Genomic DNA, 8,487 nt, shown 5'->3' with positions numbered 1-8,487 from the left:
TAATTGTTAGTCCTAATCAAAATGCGTATTAATACAATAATATTAATGCGTCAACAAATTAAACTGACATAGGACTAGTTAGTTATAAATCTTTATAATAGACGAATAAATAGCACTTCGTAAATTTATTCCACATTATAAAGTATACCTACCTACCTATGTAAAGGTGGGTACCTACTGTCCGGCTGCATTTACGTATAGGTTAGGTATGTAACAATTCGCAATTTAATTTCGAGTATTTTATTGTTATAAAATACCGACTTAAGACGGGATAAACTTTTGTAACTTTATCGCTCCAACAATCTTCTTTCTCCGATCTTATCACTTGTTTGGTTACATTATTCTAATCGCTTTTCGCCAGCTTTATCTATTTTAGATCGTCTGAAAAAGTAGGTCTTATTGTATGGCCGTTGGACCCGGTTACTACTTACTGATGTATGTACGTAGTCATTGCAGGCAGCAGGGTTGATGAGGTTGGTAATGCACATCACAACCCACACGATTTAAGTAGAAGAAGAAGTGTGTAAGGCTTTGAGACCACTAAAATCTACATCTTTGTCTAGTGAAATCATTTTCAGCTTCAGTCAGTTTCAGTTTTTACTCAAATGTCTAGCTTGGCACACTCATTGACGACCTTATTTTTTTTTGACGTGACTTATTGTGGATTTGCCGCAGATGGCATTAACTACTTGGCCGGACAAATGGGGAGCGCTGAAGGCTCTCACCCGGTACAACGTTTAAGACAACAGGCCTGAGGGTGCCCAGTTGGGCGCGAACCTCGGCTCAGGGCGTCGTCTGAGAGGAAATATAATTGACGACCGAATATGAACTGTATATATATTTTTGTTTGGTGTGTAGCCGTCTTAATATGCAAGTTTGTAAACTTTACGAACTCGATCTGAATTCGGTCAATGAATACAATTCTGTCAACAACCTTTAATGTAAGTATTTATTACTTGTTTATTCATTTTTAATCAGTGAGGGACTTTGCAGATTACGTACATAAAAAAAATATAGATGGCGTTCTACAGCTTTAACGTGATAATTACCTATTTCCTCATTACTCGGGTACATAATAATTCCAAAATACAATGTAATCGCAAAAGCTTATTTAAAAACAATTGTTGCTTGATATTGTGTTAACTAAGACTATAATAAAACGTAAATATTAGTAACATACTCAGTTATATTCAGTTAACATTACCATAAATGTCTCTCTTACTACAATACCAATTATTATTACTACGAATTATAATAAGTAATATTAATATAATCTAATAAAAAGTTTTTCAGTTTACGCTTCTTTACAACGACTCAATCTGTCTTCACTTGTTTTTTTGTTTTTTTCTTCGAAGTCCCAGACGGAAACCCGCCAAAACCTTTCTTTGCTTAAAAAGTGACATGACGTTCCTTTTTTGAAATTGCCAACAATTGGGATCATATTATGTATAGTATTATCTTGCTATCTATATGACTTCTCTTTATTTTGATTAGAATCATAATGGGTGGACGATGCAATTGTGCGTGAGGGTAATAAAAAGGGTCATAATTTGAACCCAAAAACATACAAAAAAGATGCATTTGTCTGTTATCCATGAAATTAGAAGGTTAAACGAAGGAAAATCTGTACAGCGCCATCTATATTGTTTTTGAGGAATGTAGAGTCCCTCATTTGTAAGTATGTTGATCAATATTACCTATGTGTAAGGTAATACAATGTCATCATCACCAGCCCATTAACGTCCCCACTGCTGGGGCACGAGCCTTCCCTATGGATGGATAGGGAGATCGGGCCTTAAACCAGCATGCGGGCCCAGTGCGGATTGGTGGTTATTAACGACTACTAATGCAGCCAGGACCAACGGCTTAACGTGCCTTCCGAAGCACGGAGGAGCTCGAGATGAAAACTTTTTTTTGTGGTCACCTATCCTCTGACCGGCCTTTGCGAAAGTTGCTTAACTTCAATAATCGCAGACCGAGCGCGTTTACCGCTGCGCCACCGAGCTCCTCATGTAATGCAATGTAATGTAATATAATATGAATATTGAGATTACGCTTTAGGCGACCTTGGTCATTTTCATTATAAAATGTATGTAGAGTAAAAGGTAGGTAGTAGATAGATTCAACTTTTTTTACGGGGTCATTAACACCCTGTTACACTTAAAAAAATAGAATCTTATCAAGTTCAGTTTAAATTTGTTTAAACAAATGTGATGTGTGTAATCAAATTAATGTTTGAAACAATAAACGGACAAAAATTTTCGTTTAAAGATAAAGATATTTAACAAAACAAAAAATATATATTATGCGACTATTATTAGACTTATTATTGTATTATTATAATAAAATTGTGACCTGTTTTTTTTATTTTAAAAAAAAGTAACTTGATTAAACTCACAAAAAATCTTATTAAATTAAAAGATATATCTTTGACCAGTGGGTCATAACTATTAGGGTAGATAAGTGTACCCGAGCATATTATTATTCTATCAATCAATAAATCAGTCATATTTTATACAATGTTGTAACTCTTGTTTGCTGATGCGGAAAGCCTACAGGTATTTCGCACTTGAAGTTATTTCACCGCAATTAGGTTTTCCAACACTTATGAATATTAACATACCTTTCATTTTAGATGGATTATGATTCTGTAGGTATTGGAAGTGTATTTCAAAAGCTAATATAAGTCAAAAAGTAGGGCTTCTAGTACGTAACAATATTTATGAATCATAAAAGTAAATAGTAACAGATAACTAGTATAAATTGAGTTGTAAAAGAAAATCGTTTAAATTTTAACGAGACTTACAAAACATTTAGTAAATTGTTAACAATAAAATAAATAAGTGATAACGACCTCCGTGGTCCAGTAGTTGAGCACTGGACTCACGATCCGGCGGTCCCGGGTTCGGTTCCCGGTGGGAACATATCACAAAAATTACTTTGTGGTCCCGAATTTGGTTAGGACGTTACTGGCTGATCACCATATTGTCCGAATTTCGGACTCCAAAACTAAGATGATCCGTGCTTCGGAAGGCACGTTAAGCCGTTGGTCACGGCTGCTACTTACTGATGTAAGTAAGTAGTCGTTACATGAGCCATGCCAGGGGTCTTTGGTGGCACAATGGCCCCGATTTTTGCACACACCTCCTAATTTTACTTTAAGTTATACCTGTCTCTTTCTTATCCGCTGAAAAGGAAAGGGATGGATTATTGACAGCTCTTAAATTTTAGGAAGAAAGAGTAAATGAATGAATAACCCGGGCGAATCAAAAAGGTATGTCGCTGGTGTGTAATCTGTTTGACATGCTGTCTACTTAACTCTGTCGGGTTACTGTACGATGTAAAATTTTTAGACGGTTGTTTTAGATTTCTACTTAAAATTGACGTGTGTTCCATAAATTTTATGCCTGTCGATTATCCGTCCCTTTCTTTTTAGCGGATAAGAAAATGACAGGTATAACTTAAAATAAAATTAGATGGCGTCTGCAGGAATTAGCACCAATAGCTGTAAGTTGGTGAGATAGTTTGCCTATCCAGAGAGTGGGGAATCACCGCCTGCTCATTTTGTCTATGTTTACCAAAATTGGTCGAGCAAGCGCCATAGTTCCGCATAGCTCAGGATCCCGGTCTAATAACACCTCAACCCAGTATTCTGTTTTCCATTTTCCATAATGTACAATAGTCCTACACGAACCGAGGATTGTTTTTGGGTGCACTCCCATTGTGCACACAGGGATAATCGCCGATTGGTGTACCATAACTTTTACATTAAAATAATAATAATTATATAATATTGATACCGATAAACAATATAATTTCAAACTATGATGTCCACAAGCAAAACATAACATAACATAACAAATACTTTATTGCACAAACAGGAAAAAACAAAATACAAAACAAAAGAGAAATAGAATTAGTACAATAGGCGGCCTTATTGCTAAGTAGCAATCTCTTCCAGGCAACCTTCATCTAACATCAAACACACAACAACATCTTATTGCTTTAAATTAATTTTCTTCCAAATAAGTAATCATTCAAGGGAGTTAGAAAGTTAATTAAAAAATCTACTTAAATCACTTATTTTTCTTCTTGTTGTGATGTGGAGTACCAATCCCATCAACCCTGGTGTCAGGGTTAACTATTGAGCCGCCAAAGGCCCCTGACCTGACTCATGTAACGACTACTTACTTGCAAAATTTGAATTGTACAGAACTAGTGGTTCTGTATAATATGTATTACTTACATATTCTTACGGCCGTAATCCCTAATAGGCTGGGCAGAGCCACAACAAATCAAAGATAACTTGAACCCACTAGATTAAGTCGCGTTAAAAATCCTACCTTATTTTTTCATGCGCCTATTGTATGCTTCCGTGTATGCGCCTAATATAAACCACATAAAACCAACACAGAAATGAAGAAACAATTTTGCAAAATACTTAAAGATATAATCGAATGAAAACTAGAGCAATGAGCTAGTTAAATATAAGACATAATAGTTAAACTTGACAAGTTCAAGTGTGTAACGACATCAATTAGACCGCGACAGTTTCGCTAACCGCTGACCTTTGTGGCCGAAACCTGCCATTTTGTCGTTAACATGATCCAACATATTTCACATTTTATTGTTACAACTATCAAGCTTCCCGACGACCCGATTACTCTAGCCATGTTGTACCGGGTGAGAGCCTTCAGCGCTCCCCATTTGTCCGGCCAAGTAGTTAATGCCATCTGCGGCAAATCTACAATAAGTGACGTAAAAAAAAAAACTGTCAAGTAGCCAATTTCAGAGAAATATATACCCGATTGTTTCATACTTACTTGTTAGAGTGTGATGTTTCCATAGTTGGGTTTTAGTTTTAAAACTTAAGTATATTTTTTGACGCTACAGAATAATAAATTAACACCCATGGAAAATGAAGACATCTAAAAGATCACGTATTTTTATATAAGTTTGGTTGCTTTAGGTAATATCAATGTCGTGGCCAGATCGTAAAATTGATCATTTTATGATGTGTTCGACCATTTCATGAAATGGCCAACTTCATTTGACCATATCGTTGAAACGTCAACGTTTAATGATATATCAATCAACGTTTTTCCATATCGTTAATGTAAGCGGTGTCCATGCTATGTGTCGATTAATTTCTTAGGTACAAAATTATGTACCTATTTGATATGGAAAATTGTACAATTACATTGATTCATCGATTATAATTTCAATGAAGTTTTAAATATAATCGACACCAGCGCCACTATCGGAGGATAATGTTATTAATTTTACGATATATGATTGCCAACCTTTGGCCTTATCATGAAGTAATCATGCATTAAATTTTGTTGCTCGTATCGTTAAACGTTTTGTGTTCATTGATCTGGCCAAATTACATCATGATTCTATTGATGTTCTATTTCATGAAGTATGACCATTTCATGAAATGATCGAGCTCATCATGAAATGATCAATTCTATGATCTGGCCACGACATCAATATTAACATACTTACATTTTTTGTTTTTATCTGTTATGCCTTTAAATGTACAATAACAGCGAAGTAAACCGTGCAATTATGTCAAGAACTTTTTGATAATCCATTTGACCATGCAGAGAAGAATTGAAGTGAAAAACATTGACTTGCGAAACGTATTCTAAAGTTGTAGTAATTTCGTAATTTTGTGGGATAAGTGTAGTAGTAAACTACTTTGTTAAACAAATACTATTTATTTTTATTGAGTGTTGTTGTGAAATGTAAAGTGAGTTCGCTTTAATTATATTATGTACTTATACTTAGTTTGTAAAGAAGATAAGGTTTCAGGCTATTTTGAAAATCGAACTCCCACTCCAAATTAGTATGATTATTTGAATTATTCTTTGTTTGATATGGGAAGGGGGAAACTTCGATGGCTTTGCTGGGCGTATTTAGAGCGTCCTCTACACAACTGGCTATGCCCTCTACACGACCGTGCTCGTCGGAATTGCTGATTATATAGAGGGGCATTACACTACCAAATTTTCGACCTTATTACATACTACAATTATCATCATCACCCTAGCATTATCCCTATTTTCATGGGACCAGATTTTTACAAAGGCGCCTACACCTTCCAACCCGCGAAGGGGAAACCAGCCCAATACAGGATAGATCACACATCTCCGGAAATGCATTTCTCGGGAATGTGGGTTTCCTCACGATGTTTTCCTTCACAGCTGAGCACGTGATAATCATTTATGATCCAAACATGAATTCGAAAACACATTTAGTTTAGGCCTGTGCTGGATTCGAACCTGCGACCTTAAAGTGAGAGGGAAGTTCTACCAACTGGGCTACCACGGCAATTATTACATACCACAATATCGATCTCAATATACTTTTTTCTCCAAAACAGAGCAGTACTGTATAGAAATTGTTGCAATATAATTGTGGCCACGAAAAATATGTTGGAAGTAGGTTATTTGCTTCCGGGCATTCTCACGATCACGACTGGTTTACGACAGAGCACTGGACTTCGTTATGTCATCACTGCCTTTGAATTTAATCCTATTAGGTAAAACAGTGGAACCAATTATGTATACGTCAGTTTTAATGAGACTATTGACGAGAACAGTGAGCTATGTGTCTGCGTTTTGTACTAGCCGAGTATTTTCCTTTCGATATACGAAACTCGACCCAACGAAAACTGAATACCGTACGTTAGGGCGTGTACGAAATATGAAATAACCTTATTATTTATTCACAGGAAATAACATAATTATAAGGGGGCATTATCTTTTCATTTTGTTATTCAAAACCTTTTAAAAGAAATTAAATATTCGTAAATTTGTTAAAGGACCTCAGAATTACCATTTAGTGCACGCAAAGTGCTCAACGCTTTCTTTTTGTGTGATAATTTATGAATGAACTACCACGAAATTCGAGTGATGGGTTTGAATTCATGTTTGCATTATGTCATGATGTCACAGTGTGTTTTCTCATACAAATTCTATTTAGTAATTTCGTGATTTGACGTTTAGTAATAAGCTAAGAAAGGAGTATAATTATGTGGATCCGATTCGGAAGACTTCCAATTGTTATTAGGAAAAGCTGTTTTTCATAAACAAACTATAATTTATATGTGCATGGCGATGGCAATTAAATAAATCTGTCATCATTATATGACAAGCAATGAAAGTGACGATCGATATTACGAAAGTACGGTAGCTATAATCTTAATAATTAGATTTATAGCTTATAAATCGTTATTGGTACTTATGGTTTATATTTAAGACTAAGTGGTTATTTATCTAATATAATTAAATACACTTCCGTACTCTCCAATTAGGAAACCAGAACCCGCCAGTAATAAATTAACAGGAACCTTTAGTTCCATAATTAATTAACAATTTATTGTACGCGTTTACAGGTAAAAACTTAATACTTACTTGAAAGCTTGAAAGCGTGTGGATACTTAATTCATCTTGCGATGGATGTACCTGCCTCTGTCCTCGACCATGGCAACAAGTGTCCAATCTAGGGGCGCCTCTGATTAATATCATCATCATCATCATCATCAGCCCATTAACGTCCCCACTGCTGGGGCACGGGCCTTCCCTGTGGATTGATAGGGAGATCGGGCCTTAAACCACCACGCGGGCCCAGTGCGGATTGGTGGTTATTAACGACTGCTAATGCAGCCGGGACCAACGGCTTAGCATGCCATCCGTATCCGTAGTATGAAGGCCAGCATACACCACGAAATCAGTCCAATATGGGTTTTGTTCTGATACCCAATTTGTGAAGTTATTTGCGTCGGCGGTGGAGGCGGTGGTGCTTTATCGTTACACATTTTATAAACTTATTTTTTTAAGTTTTTGACGTTAAGAGTCCATAGTCATTTGTTTTTATTTATTTTGTAATATTAAACGCGTCGCGAGCGGCTGATGCCAGACATGGCAGGGTCGCCATATAAGGTCAGGTTCGGGACGAGTGAAACAGCCGAGTATCATCTCAAGACTCATTTATTAATGGAACCTATCTTAGTCATCATACATAACTTATAAATACATATACTACTGCACTACACCGAAGCACGGAGGAGCTCGAGATGAAAACTTTTTTTTATGGTCACCCATCCTATGACTGGCGAAAGTTACTTAACTTCAACAATCGCAGACCGAGCGCGTTTACCGCTGCGCCACCAAGCTCCTTAATCTGATTAATATAATGAGGGATTTTCCAGGCTACGTTCCTCAACAATCAATACATATCAGATGGCGCTGTTTAGATTAATAATTGCCAATTTCCCCATTCAAATTCAAATTCAAAATTCAAAAATATCTTTATTCAGTAGGTAACATAGTCACACTTTGAATCGTCAATTTTCACATATCTAACGAACGTCTCATCCGCCTAAAACTACTGCAGCTTCTCACAACCTGTATAGCCGGGGAAAAGAAGCTTGCCTATGCCTTCCCCTAAAAAATGATACCTAGCTATACCTTATGTCAT

Source organism: Pectinophora gossypiella, chromosome 6, assembly GCF_024362695.1.
Source record: "Pectinophora gossypiella chromosome 6, ilPecGoss1.1, whole genome shotgun sequence".
Classification (NCBI taxonomy): Eukaryota; Metazoa; Arthropoda; class Insecta; order Lepidoptera; family Gelechiidae; genus Pectinophora; species Pectinophora gossypiella.
This window is presented reverse-complemented; position numbering follows the sequence as displayed.